This window comes from Vipera berus, assembly GCF_964194415.1.
Source record: "Vipera berus genome assembly, chromosome: 4".
NCBI lineage: Eukaryota > Metazoa > Chordata > Lepidosauria > Squamata > Viperidae > Vipera > Vipera berus.
In genome coordinates this window covers 44,978,421-44,996,121 of record NC_138206.1, presented here as the reverse complement: position 1 = coordinate 44,996,121, position 17,701 = coordinate 44,978,421, and positions in this window count along the sequence as shown.

Sequence of the window (17,701 nt, the reverse complement as noted above, 5' to 3'; positions counted from 1 at the left end):
CTGGCCACATGACCACGGAGACATCCTCGCTGGCTCTTCGGCTTTGAAACGGAGATGAGCACCGGCCCCTAGAGTCAGAAACGACTAGCACGCATGTGTGGGGGAACCTTCACCTTTACCTAAAGTATGATATTGTGTTGTACATAACATTTCAAAAACCAAAAAGGGAGAATATTTGTAGGATTGAAATGAGGGATTCTTGGAACTCTCTGAGCTTGATTGTTTTCTTTAAGACATTTCATTAGCCAAGCTAGATAATATCATGTAGCACTGATGATGTTACCTAGTTTGGGTAATGAAATGTCTGCAAGAAAGCAACCAAGTTCAGAGAGTATCAAAGACCCCTCATTTTAAAGATCCAATAGAAACATTATTTTTTAAAAAAGATATTAATATCATTGTAGAATAAAGTACAATTAACTCTAAAGAAAATAAAATATGAGGAATAAGTAGAATTCCAGTCAATTATAACTAAATTTATAACAGTAGTATTATTATTTTTCTAAAAAAAATAATAAACCTTTTTAAAAGTTATCCTTGTTAATCAAGATTCACTTCCTTGCAATGAAGGGTAAAGAAACATGGCACTTGAAAAGATGTATAATTCTTTCTTACATGCAAATTATTTGGATAAGATGTATTTCAAGTGGGAAAATTATCTTTTATACTTTCACGCAATACCAACATATTGAGACCTCACCTTAGAAAAAGACTAGATATTTCTAGATTCTAGAAGATGTTGATATTATGATTATAATACTGTTAATAATTTAAGTAGATAAATAAATAAAACAATAACGACACATGGGAATAATAATCTATACTGGACCATGATGGGCAAGAAGGCAGCTGAGAATTCTCCCTTGGGTTCTTATTATGATTGTAAAACAAGAAAAATAAAGACATGTACTTTTCATCTTATCCCCTTGATGTTAATACTGTTAGTCATAAATAATGATTGCTGTCCCCCACACTCTGACAATTGAATAGCAAAGTCTGAAATATTTGCTAGATCAGATAAATCTAACAATCAAAGACTGTATTTTTTTCTCCCGTTTTATGGGGAGGGGATATTCTAAATATATTCATCTTCATGGGCCAAAACCTTTTACCTTCTAAACATTCCTTCCAGTCTTTGAAAGCTGATAGAACTAAGATCTTTCACGATGCAGCGCCCACATACACATGAGTAGCTTCTGAAGGGAATAGAGTGACAACTCTAAACATGTCAGCTATACAACAATATTCATTACAAGAGCAGTCTTTTCAAAATGCACACATGTTGCTGTAGATAGTCCTCCTTATCCTAGATACACTTACATGGATCTAAATTGTGGTGAAAGCAGATGAACAGAAGTAAAATCAATACGACTTAACAGGAAAGTGATTGCATTTAGGCACAGTGTTTTAAGATAGTTCTTAGTGAGATGGAATCAAATGCTCAGTGACTCACTGAAACCATAGGCTGTTCTCCCCATAAACACCAGAATATTTTCATGACTGTTATTTCTAACATTAAAACTTTTGTTTTAGATAAATAACCATTACAATTTGTTGCCTAGAAATTATTCCAAAATTTTGCTTTTAGGTTTTTTTTAAGAGCTAAAATTAACACTGTTAGGTCATTTACACTTTCCAAAATGTTTTTTTAATCCTTTCAATTCTAATTATTCTCTGAATATCATCACTATATTAACTATAATTACATGCTATCTTTTGGATTTCATGGCAAATAAAAGTGTTTGATATTCATGTAACATGATAACTTCTGTTTAATATTACATATTTCTAAAAAAAGAAATTGTAATCTGCTTTTCTGATTCAGGTTAATTCCAACAAAATATTAAATCCATTTTCTAATCTAAATGAGTTTATTAAGAGAAGCTTAGTGTGGTGAATACCAAACTCTCTGCAGAGTTCAGCTTCATTACATTTCAGTGCTGTGCATCTCTAGAGCACATATTGTACCACATTTATGAGGATTTATCAGTACTGTTCCAAAAACATTCATCCTAATTCTTTTACTTCTGTCTATGCTAATCAGAATGTGTTAAGTGGAAGCACTAAGCTTGCAGCCAGATTTGTTCTCAGGTGGGTTCAAGGTACGATTACAGAAGCAAAAGTGCCATAAGCACTCTTAAAGTAGTCTCTGTGAAAAGGAAAGAGGTTTCAAGGAACACTAAAACAAATGCCTATAAAACAGCACAAGATGTATTGCAGTGAGGAATGTCATGTGATTCTTAAGAGTTTGAACAAATCAACTTATTCTGAAACATTTTTTCTTATACTAAGAAGCAAATAGAACAACATTAGTTTATAAAAGTAGTGCAAAGGACTATGAATGGTCTATTTTCAAGCTTTTTTTCCAAAGCACTTTCAAAATCTGATTTAACTGACTGTTTACACATAAAAGCTACAGACATCAGGGACTGGAACAAAAATCTGATATTTCGGTAGAGAATTTTTTTAACAGTATTTTATTATTTTTATAATCACAAATCCTTAATATTTTATCAGCAACATGTTGTCTGGGTTCCAATATTTAGCTTACTAATACATGTTAAAACTCCTTTCTCTCTACCTCATTTTTCTAGCCATTGATAAAATGTATCCTATGTTCTAAAGTATTCTGAATCTTCCGTCTCTTTCATTTTCAATGTAAATCTGTCCATTTCTGCACAATCCAAAATTTTCTTAGTTGTCTCTTTCTCCACAGGTAATTTTTCATCTTTCCAATGTTGAGCAAATACAATTCTAGAAGAAGTGTGTTTCTTATATAGTGGCTTTGAAAGTATCTATGTATTTTATTCTTCCCATACCATAGGAAGGCATGCCATCCAAGTTGTACTATACCCCTCTAGGGATAGTAATCTTTTATGTCTAAGAGTTATCCATTCTTTTCACCATGTTAATGCAGATGCTTGATAATATAAAGCCCAATCTGGCAGCCCAAATCCTCCATTTTCTTTCGCTTTTAGCATTTTCGATCTAATTCTGGCTTTTTTCCCTTGCCAAATAAATTTCAAGATCAATGTATTTAATTCAGCAAAGAATTTTTCCCCAATTTTATTGGTATTGTTTGAAATGAAAAGAGTAATTTTGTTGAAATATTCATCTTTACTGTCGTTATTCTCCCTAACATTGAAACTTGTAGATTTTTCCATTTTCCCAAGTCTAGTTCTGTCTTAATAATTTTACGTAGTTGTCTTCTTTTATTGTTGCACATCTTGCTGTTAAGTATATTCCCAAGTATTTAACTTTTTTAACTATTTGAAGATCTGTTTTTTTCTGACAGTTGATTTTTTTGTTTATCTGTAAGGTTTTTTAGTTATCACTTTTGACTTTTTTCTGTTTATTTTCAGTCCTACCACTTTTCCAAATTCTATCTTTTTCAGAAGCTTGAGGCTTGTCTCAAGCGGCTCTTCTAATATAAAAACCAAGTCGTCCATGAATTCTTGTAGTTTATATTTTTCATCTTTTATCTCCATTCCTTTAATTTAATCATAAATTGCCAATTTACATTATCAAAAACTTTCTGTGCATCTAGGAATATTAGCACCATCTGCTTCCCTGGGTGCATTTCATAGTATTCCAAAGTATTTAAAAACATTCTTAAATTATTTTTTGTCTCTTAGATAAAAATGTGTGTTTAAATTCAATCAAAAATCTCTTTAATCTTTCTATTATTGAAGCAAAAACTTTATAGACCACGTTTAATAGGGATATTGGTCTAATTCTTTATCTGTGTCAAGTCTGAATCTTCTTTGAGTATTAAAGTAATGTTGGCTTCTATCCAAGTATTTGGTATTTTAGCTGCTAAAAGTACCTCATTATGCAGTTCCTTCATTAAATGTATCTTGTAGGCTGTTGGATACTGGGTTTGTCACTTCAATGACGAGAAGAGGTGAGTGAGTTCAGCAAAGATCATTGTTTATTGCTTGCAGTATCTGAACTGAGAAACAGGGCTGCAAATGCAGCAATTTATACCTTGACCTCTAGGCGGTGGCCAATAGCTTTAAAGCACCCTATTGCTGCCTTAGAGGCAGCCAATGGCGGCACTAGAGACCGGTTGTCTGAGGAGCTGGGAGCCATTAGCCAGCTTCCCTGCTTAAGCAACCTTCCAGCAATTAACCCACATGGTGTCCCTTAATAAGACAAAGCCCAATACATTACATAGGCATTTATAAAACTCTGCAGGTAGCCCATCTGGCCCTGGGCTCTTATCATTTTTTTGCCTTTATAGAAATTATTATTGAGGCATTTATAGAATCATAGTATTGGAAAGGTCTTCTATCCAGAGCAGGGCATCTCAAAAGTCAATCTTTCCTCTGCAATGTACAACTGAAAACACAAGTAGACAATTTGAAATGACCTCGAACCACAGGCACACTGATGGATTCTTTCTATGTTTACTGAAAGGCATAGACATCCTTCAACACTTGGATACTTATACAACCACTTGCTTTACCTTGAATATACCTGACATATTCAATCTTGTAAGAAGCTGCTTAATGTCCCACACTTCAGGGAGAGGAGGGGATTTAAGTGCAGCTTTTTTCTAGTGACAAGGCTTTTGCTCTCCTAGTGACTTTCAGAAAACTATATAAAATCAAACAATTCTGGATGCTATTCTTTTAATTTAAGCACCACACCACTTTTTTTTATTAAATCTCTTTCTTGTCTTTGTGATTTGTGATACCATTGACACTTCATTATATGGTGTATTCTGTAACCACAAAGATCAGTGGGGTACAACTTAAATAAATCAATCCTAAATAAAGAAATACCTGCGCACTAATATTGCAAGGTAATATTTGTACATTGAGGGACACATCAGACAGATAACATGCCCTTATAGATAACCTTAATTAGGAAATTTAACATCACTGGGACAAAGGGAAAAACATTCTATCTTGATTCATCCTCTTTTCCCCAAACCCATACTGTGTGGTAAAAGGAGATAGATATAACTAGTTCTGCAATTATTCTTCCATGTCAATAAGATGTGCATTCAGTTTGTTAACTTGGCATTGGAACAGCACTGATGAGCTTGTAATACATGAGGCCAAAGAGTATAATAAATATTCTTATTGTACCTGCATTGAGAACAATTATTTTACCATGGCCCATTTGATTGAAGCAGTCTTTATCAGTGCCTTTTATTTGAAACAATATTTTCTATGTGATAAAATTTCAAATGCTTAACTACACATAAAATATATAAAGGATTAGTAATCATGCTGTGGATTTATACAAAATAAATGTTAGTCAAATGTTTCCACATCTCATGCTAATTGCCACACAAGGTAAATAGATTTCACAAGATCTTAGCTGGGACGAAAGACTTAAAACTGTATATTCAATCTATTTCCTTATTTAGCCTATTATTTTATTTTTCAAAACCCTAGACAAAAAAATCTACTAAACAAATCATTATTACTGCATATAATGTATTATTTACATAATTCTGTGGAATTTGTTTCTTCATAAGTGTGTTTAAATTTACAGACAAATAATTGCTCTATTTATTAGTGCTTCTGATATGTTCAGTATTCAACTGCAGTGATTTGAGAAAAATAATTAACAGTGCAAGTGCTGTGCTTAGTGACTGTATAAAAATGAAAGGAAGAAACCATGTGCACATTTTTCACCAGATTTCTTCAGTCAAAAATCTCAGTAAATGAAGCCTACAGTGAGTAATTTATCTGGGAACAGAGAAATTGACCACTGGTTGTCACTGTTGTTCTAATAAAGATTAACTATAGAGACATATTGTCAAAGTGATCCTTATAGAGCATAAGACTTAGAAGAAATCAGATAAATTTATATAGCACTTTGGCCGTGGGATAGTTTGTTGATAAAGTATGGGACTAGCTTTGCAAAGCATCATAGTGTGATAGAAAAAGAATCATTGTCAGATATATAACTGGAAAAATGTGCAAGGTAATAGGCACATTGTGATAGCGAATAAAATTAAACATGGGGTTTGTATTTATGTTGTAGATAGGAAATTCAGCTGTATAATGTGGAATTAATACTAGGATGTAATGGTAATGTTGCTTTTGCCTAATGAGCAACCTATGAGTAAATCATTATTTTCTGTAACCCTATCATAGAAAAATTGTTTTAATATTGTTTTAGCTAAATCTTTCAACCCTTGCTTCAATACCATTGAACTAAACAAGTTTATAGAAGACTTAAGAGGTTGCAGATTCATTTATATACTAGCTTCAATATTGACTAAGAGCCTTGGTTGTTTTTCTCATTGCTAAATGATGCTTCTTTTCAACTGAATTCTCCCATGTTTAGTAAATTGTTTCACTTCTCATGTAGTGGTTTTCAAAGAGTGTATTCCATTGTACTGTTGCTCCTTTTTCAAAAGTAAACAATAAAAGATAAATTTGTTCTTACATTGCATTTCTACGTGTCCATATGTCTACATTCTACTTGACGGACATTATTATTTCTATTTCTATTGAAATGAAACAATTAGTTAGATTTCTCATTCTAGAGAAATTCTCATCCTCTCTGTGAGACTATAGGACACAGTGGTAAAAAGTAGTAAAGTGGTAAAAATTGAAAGTAAAACAAATGCAGATCTAATAAGATGTTCAGATAAAAAAAAAACTTTGGTCAGGAAAACAAACAATCAAACAAAGACCCCACTTGATCACCCAGAGTTCTTTCCTAAGAATTGGGCTTCTGATAAGGTTTCTCATCTTCCCTGCAGAATCCAGTCTAATCAGAGAGACAATAGAGTTATTGCTTGTTAAAAATCTTTATTTGTAGCATACATTGCAGAATGCATTCATGCCTAAGAGGAACAATTTGCTATTAGAGCTACCATAGAAACCCCCAAATAATTTTGCAGGTGATCAAGCTTACAATTATATCCTGAATTTTATTATTCATGCAATACTTTCATAGAACTGGAAATATGTCACACAATAATACAGTTATATTAACTGTAATGTGCTATCGTATCTCCAATAAATAATAAAAATTCAGATATAGATACATACATATACAGAGATATTGTATGCCAATTACAATGCATCCCAGTTTATTTAAACAAAATGTTACTCATGCCAGTAGATACATACACTTCCTTATGAGAAAATAATTGTAAACACATGAAATTGGAATAATTTATTAGAGAATAATTATATTCTTGTCAATGAGATTTTGGCATTTAAGCTGGCATGTTTGCTGATACAGAATGCTGTTTACACTTATGCACACGAACAAGTCTGCTTCAGAATATATATTTCCATGTGTATGTTTAGTCAATTTACTGTATGACTTCTAGTTGTATCTTCTATATCAGGCATGTCAAACTCGCGATGTCACGTGATGTCATGTGACGTATCGGAGCTTTTTCCCCATTGCCAGCAATGGGGTGGGTGCAGTTTCATCGTGACGCATCCGGCCCACAGGCCTGCAGTTTGACACCCCTGTAATCTATATTATCAAAGGGTACTTCATTTATTTTAATTTTTTCATAGACAGATATATGTTTAGAGTAGGTAAGATTTCACACTGTTCTTTACATATAAGGTATGCTTCTGATACACTGGATTGATAAAATGGCTTTTTCTACTACCTTGGTCCATTATAATTGTTCTTTTTCAGTTTTGACCTGTCCTTTACAAAGTGGTCTGAAGTCCAAGAGGAACAAACTTTTGACATGTTGTTGTTAGCTGCGAAGTCGTGTCTGACCCATCGCAACCCTATGGACAACATTCCTCCAGGCCTTCCTGTCCTCTACCATCTTCTGGAGTCCATTTAAGCTCACACCTACTGCTTCAGTGACTCCATCCAGCCACCTCATTCTCTGTCGTCCCCTTCTTCTATTGCCCTCGATCTTTCCCAGCATTAGGCTCTTCTCCAGTGAGTCCTTCCTTCTCATTAGGTGGCCAAAGTATTTGAGTTTTAGCTTCAGGATCTGGCCTTCTAAAGAGCAGTCAGGATTGATCTCCTCTAGGACTGACCGGTTTGATCGCCTTGCAGTCCAAGGGACTCGCAGGAGTCTTCTCCAGCACCATAGTTCAAAGGCCTCAATTCTTTGGTGCTCAGCCTTTCTTATGGTCCAACTTTCACTGCCATACATTGCAACTGGGAAGACCATCGCCTTGACTATACACACTTTTGTTGACAGGGTGATGTCTCTGCTTTTTAGTGTGCTGTCTAGATTTGCCATGGCTTTCCTCCCCAGGAGCAAGCGTCTTTTAATTTCTTGACTACAGTCCCCATCTGCAGTGAACTTGGAGCCCAGGAAAATAAAATCTGTCACTACCTCCATTTCTTCCCCATCTATTTGCCAGGAATTGAGCGGGCCAGATGCCATGATCTTGGTTTTCTTAATGTTAAGTTTCAACCCAAGTTTTGCACTCTCCTTCTTCACCCGCAACAAGAGGCTCTTTAGTTCTTCTTCACTTTCTGCCATTAGAGTGGTATCATCTGCGTATCTTAGGTTGTTGATATTTCTTCCGGCAATCTTAATTCCAACTTTTGATTCATCTAGCCCTGCCTTTCTCATGATGTGCTCTGCATATACGTTAAATAGGCAGGACGACAGTATACAGCCTTGCCGGACTCCTTTCCCAATTTTGAACCAATCAGTGGTTCCATGTCCAGTTCTCACTGTTGCTTCTTGACCCGCATATAGGTTTCTCAAGAGACAAATAAGATGGTCTGGTACTCCCATCTCTTTAAGAACTTGCCACAGTTTGTTATGATCCACACAATCAAAGGCTTTAGCATAATCAATGAAGCAGAAGTAGATGTTTTTCTGGAACTCCCTAGCTTTCTCCATGATCCAGCATATGTTGGCAATTTGATCTCTAGTTCCTCTGCCTCTTCGAAATCCTGCCTGTACTTCTGGTAGTTCTCGATCCACATACTGCTGAAGTCTAGCTTGTAGGATTTTAAGCATGACTTTACTAGCATGAGAAATGAGTGCAATGGTGCGATAGTTTGAACATTCTTTGGCACTGCCTTTCTTTGGAATTGGAATGTAAACTGATCTTTTCCAATCCTGTGGCCACTGTTGAGTTTTCCAAATTTGCTGGCAAATTGAGTGTAGCACTTTTACTGCACTGTCTTTTAAGATTTTGAATAGCTCAGCTGGAATACTGTCACTTCCACTAGCTTTGTTGTTGCTCAGCTTTTCTAAGGCCCACTTCACTTCACATTCTAGGATGTCTGGCTCGAGGTCAGTGACCACCTCATTGTGATTATCTGGGACGTTAAGCTCATTCTTGTATAGTTCTTCTGTGTAATTTTGCCACCTCTTCTTAATCTCTTCTGCCTCTGTTAGGTCCCTGCCATTTTGGTCCTTTATCATGCCCATTTTTGCATTAAACGTTCCCTTCATCTCTCCAATTTTCTTGAAAAGATCTCTGGTCCTCCCTATTCTATTGTTTTCTTCTATTTCTTTGCACTGTTCATTTAAGAAGGCGTTCTTATCTCTTCTAGCTATTCTCTGGAATTCTGCATTCAATTGGGCATATCTATGTTTTTCTCCCTTGCCTTTCGCTTCCCTCCTTTCCTCAGCTATTTGCAAAGCTTCCTCAGACAGCCATTTTGCTTTCTTGCATTTCTTTTTCTTTGGGATGGTTTTAGTTGCTGCCTGTTGTACAATGTCGCGAACCTCTGTCCATAGTTCTTCAGGCACTCTGTCTATCAGATCTAATTCCTTAAATCTATTTGTCACCTCTACTGTATATTCAACAGGGATATGATTTAATTCATACCTGAGTGGCCTAGTGCTTTTCCCTACTTTCTTCAGTTTAAGCTTAAACTTTTCAAGGAGAAGCTCATGGTCTGAGCCACAGTCAGCTCCTGGTCTTGTTTTTACTGACTGTATAGAGCTTCTCCATCTTTCGCTGCACAGCATATAGTCAATCTGATTTCTGTGTTGACCGTCTGGTGATGTCCATGTGTAGAGCCGTCTCTTGGGTTGTTGGAAAAGAGTGTTTTGACATAGTACTAATTTATCCTCAAATTATGATTTTAAGTACTCTTTAAATTGTACACAACACAGCACACTTGATTATAACATTCTCTTACTAATTCACCTGTTAACATATATAAAAAGTAAACTGTAATTTGTGAAATACTTGGTGCAATTAAAATAAAATGATTTTTTAAAGTAATTTCTGAGGAGGTCAATTGCTGATGATAAGGATGGGTCTTTTTAACCATTGGTGAACCAGGAACAAATATCTTTTTAACCATGAGGGCCAATTTCCTCTCTGATACACTTTCATTAGCTGCAGTGCCATGCTCCCATACATTCCATATAGTACATCCAGTAAAAATAGTTTGAAATCTATAGAATATATAAATAGTTAAGAAAGCAATTGTTAACTTAAATATTTCTTAAAAAATCTATTGCCATCAACAGCAACATGATAGTTTGTTACATTTTGATCTCAGTTATTTCAAAGATTTTGATCTGTATTGGCCTGAGAGAGAGAAAAACCAGCCAGCTATAATATATTGAACTGTGCTAGGAATATGAGTGAAAATTGCATTGCATGTTAACAAAACACTATGTGGAAATTAAACTACTGCATACTTTGCCTATGTATATCATCATTCAAGCGATGATTGCTAAATAGGATCAGCTTGTCTTGTTTCAATTAGGGAAGAAATTAACTTACAGTAGTTAAGAATAGAATAATAGAGGATTCACAATAGCCCTGGGACTTGATAAGATATATAACAAGGGATCTATTGGTTGGGAATGTAGAGCACTGCTGTTTTATTTTATTTTTCTTTCATTTGTACATTGCTAAAGATTTTTCCCCTTTAACTCTTGTGGCTGTCAAAAAAAAAAAGCTTTGATATCTACTGAAAAGAATCCAATACAAAAGTGAAAAACCTAAGGTTAGGGATATTTTGAGATAATTGTTTAAACTCTGCCCAAATATATCTTTTCTTTTTGAGTAGCTACTTAGATTTATATCTTTTTCTTTTTCTTTACTAGGAAGTTGCCCATGTTTTGTGCAGCCAAAATCTAAGAAATCAGTGATAATTATATATATATAATTGTCTTAAAAATGCGAGTCTCGGGTATATTCATGACAAAACTGGAAACCTGGATCACCGAGACTAAAAAAATTGTTGGCTTCACAGAAACTATAAAAACGTGCCTTCCAATCCTGGCTTACACTCTGACAATGTCAGCAGGTGCTGACAAAAACTTAGTTTTAATAAGAGTTTTAGTCTTGGTGATCTGTGTTTCCAGTTTTGGTGTGTGTGTGTGTGTGTGTGTGTGTGTGTGTGTATAAAAGGGACACGGGTTGAATCCCGAGTGCCGCGTAACAGAGTGAGCGCCTGTTACTTGTCCCAGCTTCTGCCAACCTAGCAGTTTGAAAGCATGTAATAATGCAAGTAGAAAAATAGGGACCACTATGGTGGGAAGGTAACAGCGTTCCGTGCGCCTTTGGCATCTAGTCATGCCGGCCACATGACCACGGAGACGTCCTCGGACAAGCGCTGGCTCTTTGGTTTTGAAACGGAGATGACCACCGGCCCCTAAAGTTGGAAATGACTAGCACGCATGTGCGGGGAAACCTTTACCTTTTTATGTATGTATATAACCTAACAATTAAATAATTGTAACACCTCTGAACCTATTTCTGATGGAAAATTACATCTTTTAAAGGACATTTACTACTAACTGTCCTATAGGAACTTTGGGGAAAGTCTGGGAGACAATGGGTGAGTGGGGGCTGGTGTGCTATGGTCCATGGGGTTGCTAAGAGTCAGACATGACTTAGCAACTGAACAACAGCAACATGTCCTGTAAGAAGCATACAAGAAAAAGTCGTCCAGAGGATGTTTCTGTTACGTTTATGTACTTGATTATCATTGATGTTTCTTATTACATTGATAAATAAGAAAAAAAAATGTAAAAATAATATATCAATGAATATCTTACTTTTCCCTTAGACAAAAAGATTTAAGAAATTCAAGGACAGATTGACACAGTAGGACTATACATGAATTAACCATCTGGGATTTCAATGTCATCCATAAGATTGTGTTAGGAAATGTTCAGCCTTCTGGTCAGTGTCCTTGAATAAATCTGTATCAAGCAATGCTAACACTAAGTTTAGTCAATTCTAAAGTGGTACAACCGTGGCATCTGCAGAGCACCACTGCAAAACACTGTTTGATTATATAGGTAATAAAAATATAGCATCCTCTTACCCCCACCCAATCCCTTTCTAATCATTATACAGTGCCATGAAGGATAAACACTAGGCTCCAAATTGAAATTATCCTTTATCTACAGTAAATGCATATATAGAAATCTTCACATTAACTCAGCACCTATACTGTACAATGTAGTAACCATTACGAATAGGTAGAAACAAGCTAGAGGCATTACGAGGTTCAATTCATGTGCTTTTATGTGTTGAAAAAAAATAAAAAGTCAACCTTTATAGTAAGCTTCAGGAAACTTGCACAGCTGTGATAAGAAAAGACATCTCATAAATATTCATTAAAAATTACCTTTTCTCGATCATGAATTTTTCAGACACTGATTTGACCTCTGCAAGGAAAAGTCTGGAGTATAATGTTCTGTTTTAGCTTTTTGATTCATGCAAAAACTTTGCAAATCTTGCCATTCTAGTTAAATGTCTATTTGGATATTGTGTTGCAGTTTTATGATACAATAATTTATAATTCATTTTTATTCAAACTGTAATTTATTATTCCCATATTACATGCATTTATTAGTTTGAAGTGAACCATTTTTAATAGGTCAGCAAACTAATAATTAGACAGAATCACCACCAGATGGATTCGTAGCTGACTGTCTGGCATACTTAGTGTGTGGTCCTCAATGGAACTGCATGTACATGGAGGGAAGTGTGTAGTGGGGTGCCCCAGGGCTCTGTTCTGGTCCCAGTGCTCTTCAATATCTTCATCAATGATTTGGATGAGGGGATAGATGGGGAACTCATCAAATTTGCAGATGACACCAAGCTGGCAGGAACAGCCAACACTCCAGAAGATAGGCTTAAGATACAGAAGGATCTTGACAGACTTAAACATTGGGCTCTATCTAACAAAATTAAATTTAGTGGTGAAAAAGGTAAGGTTCTACATTTAGGCAAGAAAAATCAAATGCACAAGTATAGTATAGGTGGTACCTTGCTCAATATTAGCAACTGTGAGAGGGATCTCAGAGTCCTAGTGGACAATCACTTAAATATGAGCCAGCAGTGTGCTGCAGCTGCCAAAAAAGCCAACACAGTGCTAGGCCACATTAACAGAGGGATAGAATCAAGATCACATGAAGTGTTAATACCACTTTACAATGCCTTGGTAAGGCCACACTTGGAATAGTGCATCCAGTTTTGGTCACCACAATGTAAAAAAGGTGTTGAGACTCTAGAAAGAGTACAGAGAAGAGCAACAAAAATATTAGGGGACAGGAGGCTAAAACATATAAGGTACTGTTGCTGGAATTGGGTATGTCTAGCTTAATGAAATAGGGATGCGGTGGCTCAGTGGGTTAGGACACTGAGCTTGTTGATCAGAAGGTCGGCAGTTTGGCAGGTCAAATCCCAAGTGCCGCGTAACAGAGTGAGCACTTGTTACTCGTCCCAGCTTCTGCCAACCTAGCAGTTTGAAAGCATGTAAAAATGCAAGTAGAAAAATAGGGACCACTACGGTGGGAAGGTAACAGTGTTCTGTGTGCCTTTGGCATCTAGTCATGCTGGCCACATGACCACGGAGATGTCCTCAGACAAACGTTGGCTCTTTGAAATGGAGATGAGCACCAGCCCCTAGAGTCGGAAACGACTAGCACGCATGTGTGGGGGAACCTTTACCTTTACCTTTAGCTTAATGAAAAGAAGAACTAGGGGGGACATGATAGCAGTGTTCCAATATCTTAGGGGTTGCCACAAAGAAGAGGGAGTCCAACTATTCACCAAAGCACCTGAAAGCAGGACAAGAAGCAATGGATGGAAACTAACCAAAGAGAGAAGCAACCTAGAACTAAGGAGAAATTTCCTGACAGTTAGAACAATTAACCAGTGGAACAACCTGCCTCCAGAAGCTGTGAATGCTCCAACACTGGAAGTTTTTAAGAAGAGACTGGACAGCCATTTGTCTGAAATGGTATAGGGTTTCCTGCCTGAGCAGGTGGTTGAACTAGATGACCTCCAAGGTCCCTTCCATCATCATCATCATCATCATTATTATTATTATTATTATTTCTGAAGCATCCAAAGTACAGTTATTCTAAGATGGTCATGTGACCAAACCATCTTTTGATTTGAACACCAGTATTTCCTTCAGTTCATAGAAAAGGGTCTTCTGATTCTGTGACATCCACATACGTCTTGGTCTGCATGCTATAACTGCAAGTCAATAATAGTCAAGGCAGCTGCAACACATATTGCTGCTTAGGAAAAAAAAGGATAGAAGAAATAGAAGACCCCCTTCTGTTTCAAACCAAGCTGAACTAACATTTCAAGATTGATGCATTCAAGGCTGATAATCGCATGGGTTTTGCAATTAAGGCTGCTGTTTCATACAAGGGTATAGTGTGTGCCACTTGGTTCAGATTTTTTTTTCTTCTAATATGTTCCTACCATTTTGTAGCATTTGTTAAGGATAAGGCCACAAGTTGTAGGTAAATAAGAATTCAAATATGAAGATATTTCGCATGCTGGGTGATTCACCAAAGGCAAATCTATTTAGAATTCTTCTGAACAATTCTTATATCACAAATACCTTGTCTGCATCAGATATAGATAGATAGATAGATAGATAGATAGATAGATAGATAGATAGATAGATAGATAGATAGATAGATAGATACATGATTGATACATGATAATAGATAATAGATAATAATTTCCCCTCTAGCAGCGTTTTAGCATTCATGGTGGGAGAGATTTTTTTATTGCTCCATGTAGCCATTTTGAAGAAAGAGCATAATTCTTCCCAATGTAAGCTACTTTTAAAACACTTTTCTGAAATATGTACAATCTGCTGTGTTTTGCTTGCTAATCTCATAGAAGAAATTCTAATAATAAAAGCTTGGAATTTATCACTGTTAAAAAGAATGTCCAGTTTGATTCATGCTGTTATCTTTTATAAATAGATTTTGAAATACGCAGAGACTGTAACTAATATGGAAGAAATGCAATTTTGAATGTCTAGTGTATGTATGTATGTATGGGAGAATGTTGTTATGCATAATACACAGCTGACCACAGTGATTTTCTGATCTGATCATTCATTTCAGCAGCTATATGATTTGTTTATCAAGATAAACATGAAATTGTTTTAGTGTGGAAATAGAAAAAAAGAAAACTTTAGCATAATTTAAAGCTAGGTAGTGAAAATTCAAAAGGATCAGGAATTGCACTGGAAAGCAGTTATCTTAGTCCATGGATTATACCCTTATACAAATGTCAGAAACATGTGGCTGAAGCAGCCAGCCTTTAAGGGCAATAATAGCTACATTTAATCAAACATTAAAACCAAATGATAAATATTAAATGTGTCCTTTAAAAATGCTAATCTTCCTTTTAGGCTTTGTTTTTACATGACATTTTAAATTACTTTCTGACAGACAAATTCTATATGCCCCAGACACTGAATAAAGCCCATTTGTTTGATAGGGCAGGAAGAAATCTGACAATGTCTTTCATTATGTTTTACGTTTTAATGCATGCATCCAGCATAGAACTGAAGCAAACTGTTTCCCAGAGATTTGCAATGCTGCATATAGTGTGCCCTTACCTCCAAAGCAAGGTATATGCCCACATACAAGCCAGTCTTTATGAACAACATGATTGCTATTTGCCTATTTCAAATAGAATCCAAATGTGCCAAGCACAGCAAGAATATTGAAAGCAAAGGATGCTTACATATTCTAGCCCTGCTCACCACAAGGGGGAAAATGAAGCATTGAAGTGACAGAGCAGTGTTCTGTAGAGCAACATGATGTGTCTGCCTTAAATGGAGAATAATGGATTTAAGTTTAGTGCAGAACTAAAAGGTTCAATTACTATTCATGAATTCTGAAATGTTCTACTTCAGAAACAGTTTTTGCATGAAATGTTCATCAGAATCAGTGTGTGAAATTATAAGAAAGTAAACTCTTTTTCCCCTCTCTCACAATGCAACACACACACACACACACACACACACACACACACACACATTTCTCCAGTAGAATTCCTAAATGCTAAAGCTATCCACAATAAATAAGTACACTGGATTGTAAGGGCTGATATAAGCAAAGAACCTCTGCCAGCTCCATTTGTCACTAAGCAAACTACCATTAGTCTTAAGATATCTATATATTGAGAAGTCATTGGCAGGACAGAAAGTAATCTTTTTGTTAGCAAAGGCTTAATTTGACATTCTTTAAAGGCATCCATGTAACAGAACTGCTCTGGAGGAACCGCAGAGACATTTTGTTTCATGTTCCAGGAACATTATTTACCATGAAACCAACCATGACACTCGTCTGTTCACACTTTAGCATTTCATTTCGGCTACATAGTATAATCCTGTAGTTCCAGTCCTAGAAAATATTGTCAGGATTTTGCATGATGGAGTCTGAATGCCAGATACACTTCCTCAGAAGTTAACAGAATAACAGAGTTGGAAGGGAACTTGAAGTTCTTCTAGTCCAATCCCCTGCTCCAACAGTGAACTCTATTGTGATTTATCCTGATCATTTAAATTTGACTGACATTTTGATACTGTAATTATGTACACTGTTTTGTAAATATTAGAGGGGTGCTGTGGTTCAGCAGTTAAAGACATTGAGCTTGTCAGATGCAAAGCTGACAGCCTGGGTTGGAGACCCTGCCTCAGCTCCTGCCCACCTAGCATTTCAAAAGCATGCAAATGTAAGTAGATAAATAGGTATCAGCTTTTATATTGTTATGTGTTGCAGAAATTATCCCTATTTTGCTTTGTTACAGAGTGAAAATGAAGCAACCCTAATTGTTGGGAAGTGTTGCAGAATGTAACATCTATGTTGATCTTATTGTTATTTCCACAATTCTAATGGAAAAAGAACTATCAATGTAAATTGAATAAGAATTTCATTTTATCAATAATTTCTGGTCACAAACTTCAGAATATGTATATGTATATATGTATATATATATGTCTGTGCATGTGTGTATTTATATTTATATGTACAATATATATTAGCAGTAGAAAAGTCATCGACCTCCAGGATAAATATAAAAACAACTGGTTATTTGCTAAGCTTTCATCGGTCATCAGAGTAAAAAACCAGAGGTTTGAAAGTCTGCTTATAAAGCCAGCTGTTTCAGTAGTCTGCTCATCAAGCGCATCACCGGTCTACCCATCCCGGTTGACCGTTTTTTTTCTATTAGCATTGCATCCACCTGCATGCTTTTAGATTCAGGTGCCTCCTCTCCTCCCATTATTGCCTCCCCTTCCTGCTCCACTCGTGTCTGGATGTTTATTTTTGTTATCAAATCACCCTCCAGTTTATCCCATCTTGTGGCTCTCATCAGCTGTTGTGTGTTTACATATCATAATGTTCTTCCCATCATATGCATCACTTTATTGTCACTTGAGCGAGTTATGTTGGTGTTTCCTCCTTTGCATCTGTTGTAATTTCTTGCTGCTGCATGCATAGGTAACTTTGATCTTGTCTATCCCCCTCCCT